Raw genomic sequence first — 21,704 nt, forward strand, 5'->3', positions numbered from 1 at the left:
ACCTAAAATGAAATTTTCCCCAGGACAACCTAAGTCGGTTGGGGCTGCAATAACTCAGGAGACTTATAAAGAATTGCAATCTACATTTATGGATGCTTTACATCAAATGCAGAAATCATTAAGTGAACAGATGAGTGGGTTGGCAGATAAATTGAAGAGCTTAGATTGCCGTTCAAAAGACACAAAAAAAGATATAATGTTGGTTAAGATAACAAAAACAATAGAGGATAAGTTAATGATAACAGATCACCGTGTGAATATAATAGAATCTAAGCAATTAGAGTTAACTGAGAAAATGACTAAGATAGAAATGGGGAATGCAGACTATATTTTAAGATTTTTGAACATCCCGGAGGAGAAGAATGAAGATTTGATAAGTTTATTAGGGGAAGCGTTGATGTCAACCCTGGAAATGGAAAAATCAGCGTTAGAAAAGGAATTTGACTACATATATATATAGTCAACTCCTTATATGCAAAAAAGAATGAATTACCTAGATAAATACATCTTAAATTTGTCTGAAAAGGGATAAAAGAGAAAGTGTGGAGATTAACAAGAGAGCAACCACTTTTAATTAAAGGAGTAAGAATTAAAATAATGAGAGAAATCCCATGGTCAATAAGGCAGAAGAGAAAAGAATATATGAAATTGGCGATGATGCTACAGGATAATGGGATAATGTACAAGTGGCTTGTTCCAGAGGGGTTACTGTTCACATTTCTGAATACGAGATACAAAATTGATTCTAGGTTTAAATTAGAAGACTTTCTAAACAATCAGGGAAAAAATGGTCAAAAAAACAAGCAAAGGGAACCCAAAGGAATTTGAGAGAAAGAAGGGCTCGGATGAGTCGCAAGAGCTGGTAGACCCTTTGCAAACATACGAACAAGAGGAGGGAGAGGTCACCCTTGGTGAAGAATCAAATCAGATAGAAACAAGACTTCAGAAAAAAAGAAAAATTTACAACTAGAATATAGAGGGTTATAGAACTAATTATGACAAGGCAATTAAAGATATTATCTCTAAATGTTAACGGTTTAAATTCTCCTAGTAAAAGAAGAAGGGTGTTAATGCAATTAAAGAAATTTAATGCAGATATTATCTGTCTTCAGGAAACACATATGAAACAAAAAGATAAAACTTTGTTAGAGGATAAGAGACTAGGTAAAGCGATAATAACATCGAAAAAGGAGAAGAAGAGATGATTAGTTACTTATATTAAAGGTGATATACACGCCAAATTGATTTTTTCCTCCCAAGATGCAAGATTTCAAGGAATCGAGATAATTAGGGCTCAGCAGAAATTCCTGTTGGTTAATATCTATGCACCAAATGAGAAATTAGGAGTTTTTAATAAAAATATCTACTCGATAGTGGGCAAATATGACTATGAAAACATATGCATGATTGGAGATTTTAATGCGGTAAACTGTCCAGAAGTAGATAGAAATCTGGGGAAGAAAAATAATAAACGAAAAAAATGTAAGAGTAATGTTTTACTGGAAATTTTCTTTAAAATGGCTGAGGAATTTGTATTGGTTGATTTATGGCGTTCATTAAACCCGGGAAGGAAGGATTATACGTTCTTCTCCCATAGACACAGTTCGTGGTCTCGCATTGATATGTGCTGGCTTTCAGTGAGCTTAATGAAATCAGTTGATGATATTGAAATCCTCCCAAGTACTTTGGCAGATCATAATCCTATTTTATTGTCTATGAAAGATGGAAGAAGAACAGGAGGATGGAGGATGAATCCAGGATTAGTTAAAGATAAGAAATTTATTGAATATATAAAAGAAGAGATGAGATGGTTTTTTAAGTTAAATGATCAGAAGGAGGTCTCGTCAAAAACTGTGTGGGAAATGAGTAAAGCATATGTTAGAGGCTTGATTAAGAATTTTAATGTGCATAAGAGACGGGAAGAAAATAAAAAATTAGAGGAAATAACTAAACAACTTAAACAACAGGAAAAACAACTTAAAAGACACCAAATATTCAGGAGATTAAGAATAAGATAAAATTGTTACAACATAAGATTCATCTGATGTTTTTGGAGGAAATGGAAAGAAAAGTTCTTTTTGCCAGACAGCAGTTCTTTGAGAATGCCAACAAATCAGGAAGATGGCTTGCGTATAAAATCAAGAAAAAACGGGAGAAAAGAACAATTAAGGTATTGAAGGACAAAGAAGGGAATTATAAATACCTTTTGGAAAACTTGAAAAAGATAGTTAAGGAATTTTATGCACAGTTATACAATTCGGTAGAAATAGATCAGAAGAGGCAGGAAGATTACCTTCTGAATAGACCTTTTTTAAACTTAACAGAGGAACAGAAGAGAATAATGACTAGTCCAGTTACAATGTTTAAGGTTGAAGAGGCTTGGAGCAAACAAAAGAAAAATAAGGCGGCAGGCCCTGATGGCCTTCCCGCCAAGTATTATATAGTGTTTAAGGAAAGTTTAATTTATCAATTTAAAAAAATGATAGAGGAAGTGTGGTTAACCACAGAAATACCAAACTCTTGGAGATATGCGAACATAGCTCTTATACCAAAAATGGACTGTGATTGTGAAGAAATTAAGAATTTTAGACCGATAGCATTACTTAACGTTGATTATGAAATCTACTCATCTATACTTGCAAATAGAATGAAAAAAGTTTTGACTGTATTGATCCACCCGGATCAAACAGGTTTCCTCCCCAAAAGGCATTTGAGAACAAATCTCAGAATTATTTTAGATATTCTGGAGTATTATGAATTGAATAGAGATAAACAATTAGCATTAATTTTACTTGATGCGGAAAAAGCCTTTGATAATTTAGACTGGGATTTTTTGTTGCAACAGTTTAAGATTATGGAGTTTGGTGAAGATTTTATAAGAAATGTCCAAGCAATCTATAGTGAACAGAAAGTTAAAATAATTGTCAATGGTGAAACCACTGAAGAGTTAAAGGTTTGTAAGGGTACTAGGCAAGGCTGCCCTCTCTCCCCATTACTTTTTATTTTATCATTGGAGGCTTTTAATGAATCTATTAGAAATAATAACAATATTAGAGGCTTGAAGGTAAAGGGTGAGACTTATAAGTTACTGGCATATGCTGATGATATCCCAAGTGGCTCACAACATTATCACCTCCATTTTATCTTCCCACAAACCTTGTGAGGCACAGGGTGGCCACAGGTAACCAACAAGGTTTCATGGCAGCAGTTACCACCACCATATGCATACACACACACACACATAATGCCCTGGGGGTGTTGGTGGGAGGGTATGTGAGAAGTCCCCAGTCTTCAACAGCAGTTATAATCTATTCAGATACGGTATATAGATTTCTTATTTAACACTGGTAGCTAATAGATTCTTTATTATGAAATGTATTATTAAATGCTCGCATGTCTGCTTCTCTGTAGGAACTAGAAAACAGCTAACTATAGCTGCTCTAAGTTATTTTATATTTCCAGCAACTTTAACTATGCCAATTTCCTGAGCTATATTTTAAGATAGAGAATGCTTACAAGTGTGTGTGGGAAACGTGTGTGTGTAGTATAAATATCATGAAGGTGATATTTCCACCTCTCCCCAGCCCATTGCCTAGAAATCTGAAGTAAGGTCTTATTCGCCCTAGAGTAAAAGGATCAATGTCTATAAAATATCCTGTTGCCATAAGGCACATACCAACTGATTAGAGACAGACACTTTGGTGAATGAAGACTTCACTTGAATCTGGAAGGTGGCTTTGTAAAATGAATCATAGAATCATAGAGTTGGAAGAGACCTCCAGGGTCATCTAGTCCAACCCCCTGCACAATGCAGGAAATTCACAAATACCTCCCCCTAAATTCACAGGATATTCATTGCTGTCAGATGACCATCTAGCCTCTGTTTAAAAACCTCCAAGGAAACCTTGTTGGTTACCTATGGCCACCCTGTGCCTCACAGGGTTTGTGTGAAGATAAAATGGAGGTGATAATGTTGTGAGCCACTTAAGATCTTCATTGGGGGGAAAAGTGGAACATAAATGAAGTTAATAAATTATATTGAAAGCAAATGATGCTCAATAATAGCAGCCAGATGTTCCAAGCATATCGTCAAGCTTGACTTTTAGATAGGCTTGCTGAGTAAAGTTAAGGAGGTAGTTTTTTCATGAAAGACATCCCACCTATGCACTATACTTTTATAGCTCTGATGTTCCTATGCTACTATGAAAAAACTGATGAAAATTTGTTTGCACCCTGTTTGGTGTGTAGTCAATGTTATTCAAGTCCGTGTGGTATTGCTTCATGCTTTAGGTTGGTAAAAGATGGTAAATCTCTTGACAGTTTCAGAATTCCCCTGTATGTCTAGGATCAAAAATAAAACCACCTATGATGATATTATATTACTTATTCCCACAATTTTTTTTTAAAAAAAAAATAAAATTAAAAAACCCTGTAAATTACAAATGTAAATAGTTTCAAGTTCCTTCACTTTCCCTACGATTAATGTAGTAGCTCACAAAGTACAATTTTTGCTCACAGGGCTCCATAGCTTACAGGGAACATTGTCACCCACTTAGAGAGGGTCTCAGAGACTGGCAAAGCTGCCATGCCTCACATGGCACCCAGACTGGGGTGGAGTCAGCTTTACCTAGCATCATAACCTAGCAGTCATAGTCTTTTGGCTCTCAGGGGAACTGTTATGGCTAATGAGAAGTACTTGGATGAAAAGGCCATCAAGAAAAACTTGTGGATAATAACAAACCTCCTCTGTTCATCTCTTGCCGTGAAAAACCCAAGGTCCTGGGGTTGCTATGAATCACTGGGAACACATTTGTTCCTTCAAGGCAGTGGCAGCCTTAGGGGGATGTGCTACCATATGGCAAATCCAGATACAGTTGGCTTGCATCAGAGTGCATACCTGCAACATCTTTCTGCTCCTTTTGGGGTTCCCAGTAATCTGGTAGTTAAGCAGAGAGTGGCTGGAATCCTTTAACATATGAAGAGATAATGTGATGGGGGGGCATCTGAAGTGGAGAGGGGAAAGCTGCAGGTGTTGGCAAATAATATTTAATAATTCTTGTTTATTACGTGTTAATTTTAAAATAACATTAATAATTGCTAATATTTGTTTTGTGTAATAAAACTGGTTTATTAAAGTTGTTGGCTGTTAACATTCAAAAACATATTAGGAGATAATTTGTGAGGGGGCCCCCAAGATTTAGAGTGTCTAGGGGCCTCCACAGGGTTTAATCCGGCACTGCAAGGAACTCCACAAGCAGTTATTTATTGAAAGATTTATACATAGCACTCTCCTCTCAATGAAGTTCAAGGCAGCTACTAAAACACCCCACATTCAGCAGAAAACGCCATAGTCATAAAATTAAAAATAACTTAGGCAACTTAATAAATATTGCAGAAAGGTCATGGTGGATGCTACCTGTGGCCCTCGCCGAATGCCCACTGTGGGGGGCCTGTGTTTTACAGGACTTACTGAAGTGGTATTCAACCTGTTCTAGATCAAGTTGTTTTCTCCCTTAAAGATCATATTTGCAATGTGATAATACACCTAGATCCAAAATTTCTTAACGATGCTCAAATGGAATCTATATCACACAGCACCTATTCCAGCTGATTGATACACAAGCCGTTTTCTTCTTGGAAAGCAGAGATGTTGCCACAGTTAATCCCACTCTTAAAATATCTGGGCTTGACTACTAGATGCTGTTGTGAAGGGTAGTTATTTTCAGGAATCTGTGGAAACAAAATAGTTCAGAATACATCCGGAAAGTTGATAACTTGGGGTCTACCATTACTGTATCAAAATCTAGTCAATAGTCCCAGATTGTTTCCAGGAAGAATTCAATGGTCTAGCTATGAGTTTTAAAGGCAAAAACGGTATGGGGCCAAATAGGGTTGCCAAGTCCAATGTAAGAAATATCTGGGGACTTTGGGGGTGGAGCCAAGATCAAGGCTGTGACAAGCATAATTGAACTCCAAAGGGAGTTCTGGCCATCACATTTAAAGGGACAGCACACCTTTTCAATGCCTTCCTTCCATAGGAAATAATGAAGGATAGGGGCACCTTATTTTGGGGCTCATAGAATTGGACCCCATAGTCCAATCATTTTAAAACTTGGGGGGTATTTTGGGGAGAGGCACTAGATGCTATACTGAAAATTTGGTGTCTCTACCTCAAAAAACACCCCCCCAGAGCCCCAGATACCCGCGGATCAATTCTCCTTTATTTTCTATGGAAATAAATCTCCATAAGGAATAATAGAGTTCCCAGCAGACATTTCCCTCCCCTCCCCCCACTTTCTGATGACCCTAAAGTGGGGGGGGCTCCAAACCGGGGGATCCCCTGCCCCCACCTGGGGATTGGCAACCCTGGGCCACAATGTTTCAAGGGTTGTTTCCTCTCATATGAACCAACCAGATAGCCAAGATACCTAAGATGACTACTTTCTCTGAACTGGCAGCTTGATTATGGAACCTTCTTCTTAAGATGGTCTTACCTGGTGCCTTCATTATTATCCTCTTGGTGTATGGTAAAGACAGTCCAGGGCTGGATCTAGAGAGGGACGGATGGGGCACTGACCCCAGATGCTGCCAGAGGGCGCCAAATTGGGTAAGGAGTCCATTATATTCTATAAAATAGAATCGGCCCATAAGGGAGTGTCATTTTTAAATTTTGCCCGCCCTCAAAAATATGTGGATCCGGTCCTATGACAGTCACAGTTGTCCTTCACTTTTGGCATTTGACTAGTGTTAAGTGGGCTTTAAGTCGGAGGATGGTGGAAGACAGGAGAGCCTGGGGTGACTTCGGCCATGGGGTCGCAAAGAGTCAGACTCGATTGTGCGACTGAACAACAACAACAAAGTGGGCTTTGTTTATAATTTTTGTCTCTCTTTAGCTTTAAATTTATTTATTCATTTATAATTCACAGAATTGGTTTTTACTTGCCACTTTCTTCTTTTTACTATACTCCTTTTGAAAATATTTCTTGCTTTTCTTGTAAATCATTTTTGTAGAAAGTTAGCATAGAAGTATTTTAAATAAATAAAATTCATAGCTGAGACTGCATTCAGTTTAGCCAGTCACACGTGGTGCGGGTCTCAGAGAGAAAAAAATACACAACAATGGCTCCATGGAAAAAGTAACTAAAGATAAAGGCTAGAAAAGAAGAAAAACACACACATTATCTAACCAGGTATGCCAAATATTATACATTTACTGTCATGACAATATTATACGTTTACAAATTAACAATGCTGTAAGCACAAAAAATAGCTCAAATGACTTGAAAGAAATAATTATCTGTTCTTTTATTCCAGATTTAATTTTTAAAATGCAGCTACATACTCAGCTCCAGTGTTGTGCTGCCTTTCTCTTTAAAAAAGTATAATAAACAGCAAAAAATCCAAAACAAATCATAAAGGAATGAAATTTCACATTAGCAGTGAACAAAGTTGCTGAAGAAGTTTTTAATAACTTTAAGTAACATTTTAAAAATCTAATGTCTATTCACTCTTTTCGTCCACCCTGTTATGATGTTTTCCTACATTACAATTTTGAGAATAATCATTAGGTACTTTTAAGTCAGTGCATAATAAAAACTTTTTTCTGATATCCTGGGCATAGATAGTATTCCCATCACTTCAATGCTTAACCTTTTTCATGGGATTAAACCTGTCAAATTATTCCATTTGATTTCAGAGAATTCTCATATAGCAATCTATTTTATTTACTTTATCTGCAATAAAATGGTTCAGTGAGCATTAGCAACTATGAGACACAAGTTTCAGTCAGTCATCTGGCAAAGGAGTCAATCTACATTAGATCTACTGTGCTGTGAGTTGCACAGAGAATGCTGGAGTGAAGCAGTGTAGCAGAGAATGAGCAAGCAAAGCAGTATGAAACTATGGTGGAGGGGGGGGAAAGAATTCTTTCTTGAGAATACAACACACTGCTTGAAAAACACAGGTGCCAAGTTAAACACAACAGTAGCTTTCTCAATGAAGTTGACAGCTTAGAGAACGCTCTACACTGCAGCTCAACTCAGATATCGTTGCCAGACCCTGGATGGAAAAAAAAATATGGGTTGCTACAATGTCTGATATGACAAACTACAGTTTAGGACCTAAACCATGGCTTGCCTCTATCTCTGGAAGATGAAATCATGGTTTGGGTCCTAAACTATGGTTTAGTTTGATGGTTAAGTGGAGCCTCCCATTGTATTTCTACAAGAGAACTAGAAAAATCACGCTAAACACAAGGAACAATGTTTAAAAATCTGTACTGAAGTCAATTAAGAAATGAGTTTTCAATTGTACTATTTTGTGCCTCAAAGGTAAGCTCCTCTTCTTCTGTAAGGATTTCACATAGTTACTGAGAGAATGGTTGTTTTCAAAATTTATTGCTTTTTGAAAACCTATTGGAAATCCCCAAAATAGTTCTAAAATTAATCATTATCCACAAAACAATCAATTCTGTTTGAGCAACAACTCTTTTTAAAAGATGATATCACTCATTCCAAGAAACGTCAAGTCTCATTTTGTGATACTGAAAATGTCTCCCAAAGCATAAACTTCATAATAAGTGATGCAAGTTCATCTCTGATATGGGCTGTAAAAATGATTATTATAATAGTGCTCTTCCCAGAAGATCAGACCATTAAGAATGTACTTAATGTTCACTTGAAATGAAAAGGAGGCCTGTTAAAATCCATATTTTGCTACTTTGTATAATCATAGAAAAATTTACTACCTAGTAGTTCCAGGCCACAAATTTGATTTTTACAAATGCAAAGTACATTTGATTTTACCAAAAAGAAAAAGGTTGTGTTCATTTCTAAATATCATTTAAAATATTTCTGTATGTTCTAATATGCCTGTTCTTTTTGTTGGGCTACAATTATCTTGCTAGAATGATTCAAATGTATCATAAAATGGTCCCATATGTCTCAGGACAACTGATGCATTTTATTTTCAAATGTTAACTTAAATAATCATAGACTGATTCAGGTATAATATGGGATGACTAAATTAAAATTTTTCTAATATTAGGTTTTTCCTATCCACACCCATTTAGCTGCTATAACCCATTTACCTTCTAGCTAGGAATATGGAATACACAAACATCTACTTGTTGGCAGTCAGAAATTTAAAATGATTTAAGCACAATCTTCTTGAGGCACTTTTTTGAATAAGTGGAAATATATATATTTTAAAAAACTGTTTTGGCCAAGCCCCATCTTCTGGATGTCTATCTGTATTTTAGTGTCTTGATTCTTAAAATGGGAAAGAAAAAGAAAGCAGTTTGTTTTCATTTGTCAAAACTATGCAGCAGTCACAGTAGATCCAACATGGCTCAAGTTATTTAATCCACATAGTGAAGCAAAATGCAGAGGATTTCTCTTATTCATTTCCACATTGCCTTGCTCAGTGATGTCAAACATGTGGCCCGGGAGCCTGACGGCTCAAATCTGGCCCCTGAACAACTTCATTGTCCTGCTTCCTTTTCCAGGGCTGCTGCTGCAGCTGCACTGTAGCATGTTTTTCCCTCCAGTTCTCTTAGTGACTCTTCACTTCCTGCCTTTTGCCTCCCCCCACCCCTCAGGAACATGGAGAGCTCCATGCTGCTTCCTGTGGGAGATATACAAAGACAAGCCTCTCTCCCTCTCATACATACAGAGAGAGAGAGAGTGCTTCTGCTTCCTTCTCCTGAGCTGCTCCTCCTCTTTTGGGAAGGGAGGGAGAGGAAAGAGAGAAAAACCCCAAAGTTTTTTGAGTTCCATGGCAACTGTAAGAACAACAACATATTATTTCAGCTACAAACCTGTTATGTGCAAAAACCTATCTTCTTTGGAGGGAGGCTGGGTGGGTGGATTTTTCTGGGAAGCACAATGTACATTAAGGAAATTATTTTGGTTTATTCTGGAAAGTTTATGTTTTAAAAAAAAGATTGGATTTCTCTGTTCCTATCAGGATTTATTTTCTTTCAAAAAGACCCTGGTTAGGAATTTGAACACTTGGATTGGTCCTTATATCTTACAGAGTGGAGCAATTTCAGATGCCAAATGATAATAGCACACAATAGTAATGAGACAGGAAAACTAGCTCTCAATTTAGCTCATTATCCATTGCAATTCAGCAGTCTCTCTAATCTCCCTTTGAAATTCCTGCTACTCGTAAGAACATAAAAGAAGCCATGTTGGATCAGGCCAATGCCCCATCCAGTCCAACACTCTGTCACACAGTGGCCAAAAAACCAAGTGCCATCAGCAGGCCCAGCGCTAACAGTTCTAGGGTTCTAGTGCTCCAGGCCCTTCGCACACACAAAGCGCGTGTGGCCCAATGATATCACCGGGCTGAATGCTCAGCCCGCCCCTCTCTCACTTCAAAGGGAGGAGGAAAGAGACCTGCCTCCCCCCCCCAAAAAAGAGATAGGAAACCTAGGTCTCAATTCCATCTAGGAGGATTCTTGTGAAGAAAGAAGAAGGCGGACTCTTCCCACCTCCCTTTGAAGCGGGAAAGGGCCAGGCAAGGGGTGGGGCAGCCTTGTTGAGGACAATGGAGGCAAGATGGGCCGAGCTCAGTCACACAAGGGAGACCCACCCCGGTCTGCTGTGTATACGCCCATCAGCCAACCCACCTGCCTCACACTCCACCTGGTGCGCTATCTCAGTGGCCACCATGGCCCCTTCATTGTCACCGCCTCCTGAAGCTAAGCCAGCTGCAAACTTGCTCTTCTCTTCAGGTAGGGAGGCACACTGTTCGACTGGCAGAGAAGGACGGGGGAAAGAGAGACCCAGCCACTGTGGCACTGGTGAGGGAAAGAAACGGGGTGGAGACACCAATGCCTCCTGCCCACTGGCTGGAGCTGGAGACCCAACGTGACTTCAAACAGGGTGCATCAGGGCAGGGCTCCGGGGAAGGGCTTCTCGCCCACTCCTCTCCTCCGCGGGGTGTTCCTCGAGGCAGCTGCAGAGCCCAGCACCTCTCTCCCTCTGGAAGGTGGGAATGGTGCAGGCTGAGCCACGTGAGGGACTAGTTCGTGTGGCTACAATGTGTCTGCACGCCTGCCCATGTGCCACTTCAGCTTCAGAGGATCCCAGAAAGAGGCTGCCTCCTTTTTTCATGCCTCTTCCCAGCTCCCTCTGAAGCCGGAGAGGGCCGGGCAAGGGACAGTGTAAGCAGGGATGGGGAGGGGATGCCCTCCCCGCCTCTGAGCCAAGGCGCCACCTACTTTGCCAACTCCCATGCGCTGGCCCTTGCTATCGAGAGGTCCACTAGTGAGGCCAGGACACTAGAAACCCTCCCACTGTTGCCCCCCCCAAGCACCAAGAATACAGAACATTGCCCCAGATGGAGAGTTCCATCTCTACCTTGTGGCTAATAGCCACTGATGGACCTCTGCTCCATATGTTTATCCAATCCCCTCTTGAAGCCATCTATGCTTGTAGTTGCCACTACTTCCTGTGGCAGTGAATTCCATGTGTTAATCACTCTTTGGGTAAAGGCCTACTCTTAGGTCAGCAAGTGAATGTTGTGGTTTCCAATGTCAGACTTAATGTCCATTTATTCTTTGCATCCTCCTGGATTGAATCCTCCTAGATGGAATTGAGACGTAGGTTTCCTATCTCATTACTCAGGGCTTTTTGTGTGTGTGCGGGGGGGGGGGGCAGGAATGCACAGGAACACAGTTCCTGCTGTTTGTGGCCTGATATGCAAATGAGTTCCTGTTGGGCTTTTTCTACAAAAAAGTTCTATTACTACCAATGCTCGTATCTCCACGCTTACTCCTCCTCTGCATATCATACCCAATCCAATCAAGCCTGCTATTGCCATTTGACATCTGAAATCAGCTTTATAAAGTTTATATCTCTGGTACCTAGCCAGCAAAGTGACATTTATATTGGATCCAGCCCTCATAACAAATGAGTTGGACATCTCTGGTCTTGCTTGTTGTGATTTTGGGTTTTTAGCAGGATTTTAAAACAGGTCATCGTTTTGTTTTTGAGCATTCAGGGTGAATGCAGCCTGGTATTGAAGAGATAAAATGCCAAAGGGAAATCCACCTCTAATCATCTCTTGCCTTGAAAACCCCATGTTGGGGTTGCCATACGTTTGTCACAACTTGATGGCTCCTTTAACCTTGTATCTAAAACATATTTTTAAAAAGGTTTCCCTTGTTCAAGACAAAAAAATGCCTCTAGATGTCAGAATTTCTCAAAGGATACAGCAAAAGCATTATTTTATTTAAAGGGAATTGCTTATACTGGCTTTAAAAATCCACTTCATATTTCTAATAAACTTGACTCTCAGCAAGATACAACTTCCTTTATTCACATCTAAGTAAGGTGACAACATTTCCTCCAAGAAATAACATGTATTTATTTAGCTTGTTTCCCTCAGGGCTTTTTTGTGCAGGAACACACAGGAATGCAGTTCTGGTGGGCTTGGCACAAGGGAGTGTGGCCTAATATGCAAACGGGTTCCTGCTGGGCTTTTTCTACAAAAAAGACCCTGTGTGTAACAATGGTGATGTCAGGGAGTGTGGCCTTATAGGCAAATGAGTTCCTGCTGTGCTTTTTCAACAAAAAAAGCTCTGGTTTCCCTTCTTTCCTCATGAGGATATTCAAGAAACCTAACAAAATAGTAGCAACAGTGTCATAACTGCATAAATATGGCAGTGCAGCTTCAGAGTTTTTTGGATGGTGCTTCCGTGCTTAACCCACATCAATTTGGTTTCTGTCTGGGTCACGGGATGGAGACGGTTCTGGTTGCCCTCACAGATGACCACCAGAGGAATCTGGACAGAGGTGGCTCAGCAGTGCTGATGCTACTAGACTTTTTGGTGGTGCTCGACATGGTCGACCACCAGCTATTGACCTGTCGCTTCACCGATGCTGGGATCCAGGGGCTGGCTTTGAAGTGGCTTTCCTCCTTTCTCCAGGGTCAGGGACAGAGGGTGGCATTAGGGGATGAACTATCCCGATGACACCCACTTATGTGTGGTGGGCCGCAGGGAGCGGTTCTTTCCCCTATGTTATTTAATATCTATATGCGCCCCTCGCCCAGGTTGCTCAGAGGTATGGGCTGGGTTGTCACCAGTATGCAGATGACACCCAGCTCTGTCTACTGATGGGTGGCCAGTCCAACTCCACCCATGAAGATCTGTCCGCAGCATTGTAAGCTGTGGCGGGGTGGCTCAGGGTGAGTAGACTGAAATTAAGTCCGACGAAGACGGAGGTCCTGTATCTGAGTCGCCGCGGTCCAGGACCAGAGGTCCATTTACTGACCTTTGATGGAGTGCAGCTTACACTGGTACCCAAGGTTAAAAGCTTAGGGGTGCTCTTGGATTCCTCTCTAACAATGGAGGCCCAAGTAGCTGCCACTGCCAAGTCAGCTTTTTACCATCGCAGATGGCAAGACAATTGGTCCCCTTTCTTGAACACGACGACTTGGCAACAGTGATCCATGCTACGGTCACCTTAAGACTGGATTACTGTAATGCTCTCTACATGGGGCTGCTCTTGTCCCAAATCCGGCTACTCCAGCTAGTGCAGAATGCTGCTGCCAGGCTGTTAATGGGAATTCCTTTACGGGAACAAATTCAGCTTGGGCTGAAAGCGCTGCACTGGCTACCAATACACTTCAAGGTGCTGGTCATTATCTTTAAAGCCCTATATGGCCAGGTTCCTGCATATCTTAGGGACCGCCTTTCCCTGCATATGCCCCAGTGAGCACTTATGTCCGGGTCTCAAAACCTGCTGACGGTTCCCAGCATCAGAGAAGTTAGACTTAAATCAACTAGAACTATGACCTCTTCTGTTGCTGCCCCTAACTGTTGGAATGAGTTGCCGGAGGAGGTCAGGGCCCTTCGAGAGCTTCCACAGGGCCTGCAAAACGGCACTCTACCACTACACATTTTCATAATGCTAACACCAGCAGCAACATGACAGGCCCATAAATACTACCAATGGATCTAACTTATCACACTATGGTGATCCTGGGACCTCTTAGAACATTTAATATTGACCATCTAGCTACTTACCACCATTACAATTTCAATTGTTGTCCGAAACTATTGTACTAGCACCTGTTGATGTTTTAATAATTGTTCTTATGTGTTTATGTTCTTACTGTTGTTTTATCTTGTTTGGTCACGCTAATCTGATTGCGTGACCCTTAATCTGTGAGCTGCCCTGAGCCTGCCTTTGGTGGGGAGGGCGGGATATAAACAACACTTTATCAAGAAGCACTTGATAAAGGAAGCGAGAAGAATATGTTTATAGAAAAATGGTTTCGGTTTTTTGCCTATGTACATTCCAATCAAAGTGCATTTTGTAAATTACCGGACAAATACGTAGATTTTGCTTTTTATTAGACATGTACTAGGTATATCATATGCAAAACAGGATGGCTTATGGTTTAGTTATTGTTAATATCGTTATAGTTGATGTTTGTAAAATTGTGTTTATTATTAATTAATAAAAAATTAAACTGGGAAAAATAATTAAAAAATCAGTCACATTTATTCAATACAAATTACAAATAAAACAAAGATGAAAGTGTGGAAAATCACAATCACAGCAGCAGAAAAAAGATGGCTGGCCCTTTCATCTACAGTTTCCTTTAGATTTCATGAGACACAGTTCTATCCAAAACACTATAAAAACAGAATTTGGCCATAAGTCCGTCAAAGGAGTCAAAGGATGCATAAGATTACACACAAGGGACTTTAAGTAAAAGTAAAACAATGGAGCCATCAGAGGCATGGCCTAATATGCAAATGAATTCTTGTTGGGCTTTTTCTACAAAAAAGACCTGGGTATTTATAATAACTCATTGAGTGCTTGTATAAAATTCCGATCAGTCTGGGGAGTCTGTCTGTAGGCTAAGATAAAGTTAGTACCCAAAGCTGAGACCTACAGTAGCCTTTTGAATATATGCACCGCTGTTCAGTCTCAATAAAGTTTAAAGTAATAACCAGTTTCTTTTTTGCACTATTTAGTGGCATTCAATTCACCAGATCCACGTTACTACACAAAAAGTGCACGATACATAAAGGCATACTGTGCAGAAGAATGAATAACCACATTTCAATAGCAACTACTATTTTTTAAGTTGATTTCTATGTCCGCAACAGATCAAACACTCCAGTCCTTGCAAAGGAAATATCACTTTTGCAATTACAACTGCACTTTAAAGCTGTATACATACAGTATTTATATGAATAGTGGCATTTCCTAAGAGTTTTTTCTCTGCAACTTGCCCACAGAGAATCTACAAAATTATTTTGAATGTCTAAGCTGAAACCCAGCTCTGGAAAAGGAAAACAGAGAGAGAGAGAGAGAATGCATGTCCCTGCAGAAAATTCTTTTAGGTAACATTCATACCAACCAATCTGCAATCCTTATGATGGCAGCCAAATGGTAGAAGGCTTTCATAAAAGTTTCACCATGCATACATGTATTTTGATCTATAATTTGTGCCATTCTGTAGAAATATCCTGGAAGGTTTTTTCTCCTTTTCTTTTCAAGAAAAGTGTGAAAAGGAAAAGGGGAAAGTGTCCTCTCTTCAATGGAAGCCTGATTCTTTGCACTTTTCAGAACTGTGTTCACATAAGAAGTAATGCGTACTACAGAAAAGTTCTGTGTTCATTTCTTTAAAGAAGGAAAATGAACTTGGTTATGCAAAAAAAAAGTATGCATTTGACAATAATTACCCTGTACTTACTGTTGTTTTCCACACCTCAAAAAAGCCTTGCAAGTTTTCAGTCTTGAATTTGAATATCATAGAGCATCAAGCCCATCATTGCAGACCTGATAAAATAAAAGTTTAACGTAACAGCTATAGCTTTCAAATGATGATATAAATTTATTTCAGTTCAAGACAAAATTACCAGTACTTCTACACATTCTATAGAATCACAGAATTGGAAAGGATCTCCAGGGTGATCTAGTCCAACCCCCTGCACAATGCAGGGCATTCACAAATACTTCCCCACAAACACCCCCAGTGACCCCCCCACTCCATGCCCAGAAGATGGCAAAAAACCTCCAGGATCCTTGGCCAAAGTGGTCTGGAGAAAATTGCTTCCTGACTCCAAAGTGGTGATCAGTATTTCCCTGGGTGTGTAAGAAGGGGCCACAAGAACTAAGCACTGAAAGCACATTTGAGTGAATAATGCATATACCATTTGTGGAGAAACACCATTTTACACTATGGTTATCTGGGAATTGGCAGGAAGAGGCCATCAAACTGGAGGCAGGCATCAGCCTAGTCTCTTCCTCCTCCCCCCTCCCCCCTTCCCTCCAGTCTGGAAGCAGCAATTCTAAGGAGGCCCCTCGAGAGGCAGGAAGTCTTTCAGGCTGGTCTCCCAGAAGGCTGCAGGAGGAAAAACCAGTTCCTGGGCAGGAACTGGATTTTATATTAGAGATTATTGGCAGGAAGCCAGCCGTTTGAGTTGAGCTTTGAGTTCAGTCAGTTGGGTTGGTGAGTCTGTCTGTGCTGGATGTTATGGTCAGGGCAAGTATTATATAATAGGGAAAGGAGTGTTTTTCCCTAGTTTGATTTATTTCTTCTGTTCACTATTTTAAAATGCCTGTATATAGTTGTATGTTTTAAATAAATATTTTGTCTTTTTAAAAGAAGATATTGGATTTATATCCCGCCCTCCACTCTGAAGAGTCTCAGAGCGGCTCACAATCTTCTTTACCTTCCTCCCCCACAACAAACACCCTGTGAGGTGGGTGGGGCTGGAGAGGGCTCTCACAGCAGCTGCCCTTTCAAGGACAACTTCTGCCAGAGCTATGGCTGACCCAAGGCCATTCCAGCAGGTGCAAGTGGAGGATTGGGGAATCAAACCTGGTTCTCCCAGATAAGAGTCCACACACTTAACCACTACACCAAACTGGCTCTCCAAAAGGCATTCCCCCTGTACCACATAGTTTCCTCAACAGCCTTAGACTACTCTACTGCAAGAGGGAAGTCCAGAGAAGGGGGAAGGCATACAGTTGGCAAGGGTGCCAGTCCTCCAGAGGTCTCCCAAAGAAGGAATTTGGTCTCTGTCATAACCAGGTGCTGGGTTGGCAGAGGACCTTGAGGCCAGGCCTCAGAACTGGCAAGGGGGATTGGGAGTCCTGTTCCTCTCAGTCAGGAACCCCTAAATTTAGCAGGTGGTGGAAACATGCCTTAGTAGTGGGAAGAAGATAAGCTCCCTTCAGGAGTTGGCAAATTCAAAACGGAGTTGATGGGACCGGGTCTGAAGGCAGAATTGGGCCGGTTCCAAACACTATTCATTATATATAACCGTTTTACCCCTAAAAAGAGCGCAACTGGTTCTGAATATAGCAGCCAGAGGTATGAATCAAGATAAGTTCAAAATCATAAAACAAGAAATGGAACATTTAGACATTTCAATTGTTGTGTGTCTGTCTGCCAACACGCCCTTAGATAAAAAAGAAATAGAATCTGGCCTTCGGATGCTGCAGGAAGACCCACCAGACAAGGCACAGAAGGGGAGTCTCAGGCTGAAGTCAGTGTGCCACACCCACAGTTCTCCGGTCTGGGATTTGAAGTTGAAGCAGAGGCCCTGCAGCTGCCAGCTTCACTCCCAGGTCATCAAAGCCCTTTGAATGCTGGAGAAGGCAGGCTCAGAGGGAGACACAGAAGCAGTGCCATAGTGTGCAGCTGGCAGCCCAGCTCCCATCAACCTCCACATATGAGCTGGAGTTATTGCAGGATCAGGGCTGACAGCCCTTTAGGTTTCTCCACCATTGAGAACCTGGACCTGTCCCTGGATGACTCAGCAGGTTAATGTGTTGTACCTGGCTCTGAATGATGTCTGATAAAAAGCAGTCAGAATAGGGATAGCTACTGTGGAAGTAATTTGTCTACAACCCTTGTGTGATGCTTGACCTTCTGGACGGTGACCAGGTGTGTGCTCTTTAGATTTGCCCTTCTGGTTTGATGCTTGGATTTTTGAATAGCTGTGCTGTGATCCTGGACTGTGTTTGAACTATACTTATTGACTCTTGCCTCAGATGCCTGCCTGAACCTGGACAGCAATCCTGAGAGTGAGCAAACTAAAGAAGAGAACTTTCACCCATCAAATTACAATGTGTTTTACTCGGGGAATGACAAACACATAAGAAAGAGGCTACTGGTAGGACAAAATATGGAGAAATAGAATTGTTTACAATTAGCAAAAGTGCCAGACAGATGAATTTTATCTCCGTTATCTCCTGAGTCTGCATGCAGAACATATAAGGAAGGCTGGATTAGATTTAGATGAAGATGGAGGGAAAACTGGTAAAAGAAACATTATTTGCAATATGCAGATGATACTACATTACTGGCAGAAAACAGTGAAGACTTGAAACTACTGCTGAAAGTTAAAGCAGAAAGCATCAAAGGTTTATTATAGTTCAACAAGAAGACAAAAGTGATAACTGTTTGAAAATGAAGAAATTTTCTATTCCTTGGTTCCATCATCAACCAAAAGGAAGATTGCAACCAAGAAATCAGAAGGAGATTGAGACTGCAGCAATGAAGGAGCTAGAAAATATTCTTATATATAGGGGGTGTGTTGCTGCCAACCAAGATCAAGTTAGTCTATGCCATGGTATTCCCTATTACTACGTATCAGTTTGAAAGTTGGGTAGTGAAGAAAGTAGACAGGAAAAAGTTGAATCATTTGAAATATGTTGGAGGAGAATTTTATGGATACTTTGGGCTGCCAAAATACAAATATTTGGTTCTAGACCAAATCAAGCCTGAACTCTCCCTAGAAGTTAAAATGAAAAAAACTGAAGCTATTGTACTTTGGTCACATTCTGAGAAGACAAGAGTCAATAGAAAAGACAGCAATGCTAGGAAAAACTGAAGAAAGGGAAAAAGGAATACCCAACATGAGATGTATTGACTCTGTAAAGGAAGCGACAGCCTTCAGTTTGCAAGACCAAAGCAAGGCTGTTAATGACAGGTGATTTTGGAGAATGTTAATTCATAGGGTCACCCATAAGTTGGAAGCAACTTGATGGCACTTCACGCACAATATATGTGTGTGTATTTCCCCATATTAAACTGCACAAAACCTAAAGAAAATAATTAATTTGTTTTATAGTAACTGCGGGCTATAAAGCTATACTATGAAGATACACTAATTTTAACTAGTGGTTATCTATTTTAATCCACACAGTATTTCTGCCAAACAGACCCCTATAATAGAGAGGACACAATTACAGACTAACATGTTTAATTTGAGCTATTGTGATTCAAGAATGAAATTGTGTGTTCAGTTTCTCACTGAAATTCAGCACTGGCTCTCAAATTATGTAACCCCTCTGTAAGGAAATATTGAGAGATTCTTAACTCTCTACTGGATGTCATTATAATTGACAAGGACATGCAAAAACCAAATTAATGGCTGTGTTTTATAATCATGGGAAAGTGAAATGAACTCATGAAGAGGTCCAAGTGCTTACCATGATCTCATTAGTCAAATTTTACGTACTATTTTATATCACTACTTAGGTTCTGGGATATTAATTTTTCACTTTATTCCACAGATTCATGAATGCATATTTTAAATATTCAGTAATGAAGCATAAAAAGCATTTGGCAACACTATTGTTTCACATTTTACCCAAGATTGCAAAATACTTTCTCCTAACATCACTGTCTGAAATGTTTATTTTTCTCTGATTTTGATAAGGACATTCATTTTAGAGAAAGAAAGAGATTTGCGAACTTTAACAAGTAACTCAAATGCACTTGAGAAAAATATTTGCTTCTAAGGACTTTTTTTTTAAAAAAAGATGCATATATGATTAATATAATACACTAGGAATACCACCTGTTGTAAAGAAAAATACAATGGGCTCTGGGCAAGTGCCCCCCCACCCTTGCTGTCTTCCTACCCACCCAAGTGAAGGCATTCACTCTCCCTCCACCTCAAGGGGAACTGATCTCTGCCATCTGGAGAGCAGTTGTAATTCTGAATAATCTCCAGCCCTCACCTGAAGATTGGCAATAATGATTCCCCAGAAGGAAATGGTTGATTTGGAGGGTGGAGTCTACAGCATTGTACCTGTCTGAGGTCCCACCCCTCCTCAAGCCCTACCCTCTCCAGGCTCCACCCCTCAAATCTCCATGAATTTGCCAACCTATACCGTTTTCGAACACAGCTTACCTTGCAGTCACAATCCTGTTCCCTCCGCAGCGTCTGTCGGATTTCCCATCATCTGCGCCAGAGTTACAGGAAGTGCCGCGGCTTTTGCAAACGTAAACTGGGTTTTAGTGGTTTACGTTCGCTACGCAAAAGCTGCGGCACTTCCTGTAACTTCGGCGCAGATGGTGGGAAATCCGATCAGATGCTGCGGAGGGAACAGGATTGTGACTTCGAGGTAAGCTGTGTGCAAAAACGGTACTAGAGTTGACATCTGCTAATGGCTGTCATTGGAGGGGTGTGTGTGTGCTGCTGAACAGGAGCAAGAAGCCAGACCTAGTTAAGTCGTTCTAGTTGGAAGAATAATTAGGGGGGGGGGACATGATGACAGTCACACAGATGCTGAAGCTCAGCATTCCTTTTCTTTGCAGTGCATTGTTGGCACCTTTTCCTATTATGTTCAGCCCTGCAGCATTTAGCTTGTGATGTAATCTAGTTTTTTGGCCTGGCCTGGTTGTATTATGGTAAACCACAGAGTATGCACCTCAAAGCAGCTATTTTCTGTAGGGTAACTGATCAGCTTTCCATCTCCTCCTCCCTTCCTGCAGCCTATACCTAGGAAAAGTACCATCTTTCTTCACAGTTGGGACCAAAGCAGGAGGGAAGCAACCTCAGCAGGGTATAATGACAGAGAATTCACCCTGCAAAGCAGCCATTTTCTCCAGAGTTGATCTCTACCATCTGGTGAGCAGTTGTAATTCTGAGTGATTTCCAACCCTCACTTGGAGATTGGCAACAATGGTCTCCCAAGATGAAATTGGTAGTTTGAACTGTGGAGTCTATGGCATTGTATGTGTCTGAGGTCCCACCCCTCCTGAAACCCACCCTGTCCAGGCTCCACCCCTCAAATCTCCAGGAATTTTCCAACCTGGAGTTGGAGTTTTCATAGACATCTGAATCAAGGCAGGTCAGCACTGCTGTTGTTATTAGATCTCACTGCAGCATTTGACACAGTTGATTATGGCCTTTTGGCTCACTGCCTTGCTGATATGGGTATACATGGAGTGGCCTTACAATGATTTTCTTCTTTTCTCCATGGTTGGGGACAGAGAGTGGTGCAAGGGAAAGATGTGTCCACTAGATACCCCCTGGAGTGTGGGGTCCTCTCCCCTATGCCATTTAACATCTATATGTGCCCCCTTGCCTGGCTGACATGGAGTTATGGGCTTGGGTATCATCAGTATGCAGATGACACCCAGCTATACTTGCTGTTGCATGACTGGTTGGCCACTGTCCCATAAGCCCTGGTCAAGGATTTTGAGGCCATGGTAAGCTGGCTAAAAAAGAGTGGACTGAAGCTGAACCCATCAAAGACAGAGGTTCTATGGCTAGGGGTATCAGGTCTAGAGTTGGTGCTTAGATTACCAATCCTAGATGGGGCACCCCTTACACCGGCACAGTCTGTGAAGAATTTGGGATTGACACTGAATACCTCCCTCTCTATGAAGGCCCAGATCACACATATTGGCAAGGTTGCATTTTACCA

The 21,704-nt window shown here is 40.8% G+C and overlaps 1 protein-coding gene across 1 annotated transcript in view; it reads right to left on the bottom strand.

Annotated features, from left to right (window-relative positions):
* FOXP2 (forkhead box P2) overlaps nucleotides 1–21,704 on the bottom strand; it is a 919,977-nt gene that overhangs the window by 637,911 nt on the left and 260,362 nt on the right. Inside the window, exon 3 of the mRNA XM_060244871.1 lies at nucleotides 15,724–15,809. The gene's annotated coding sequence lies outside the window, so the exon portion shown is untranslated. The remainder of the gene's footprint in view (nucleotides 1–15,723; nucleotides 15,810–21,704) is intronic.

Source organism: Heteronotia binoei, chromosome 8 (genome assembly GCF_032191835.1).
Source record: "Heteronotia binoei isolate CCM8104 ecotype False Entrance Well chromosome 8, APGP_CSIRO_Hbin_v1, whole genome shotgun sequence".
In the NCBI taxonomy this organism is placed as follows: Eukaryota; Metazoa; Chordata; class Lepidosauria; order Squamata; family Gekkonidae; genus Heteronotia; species Heteronotia binoei.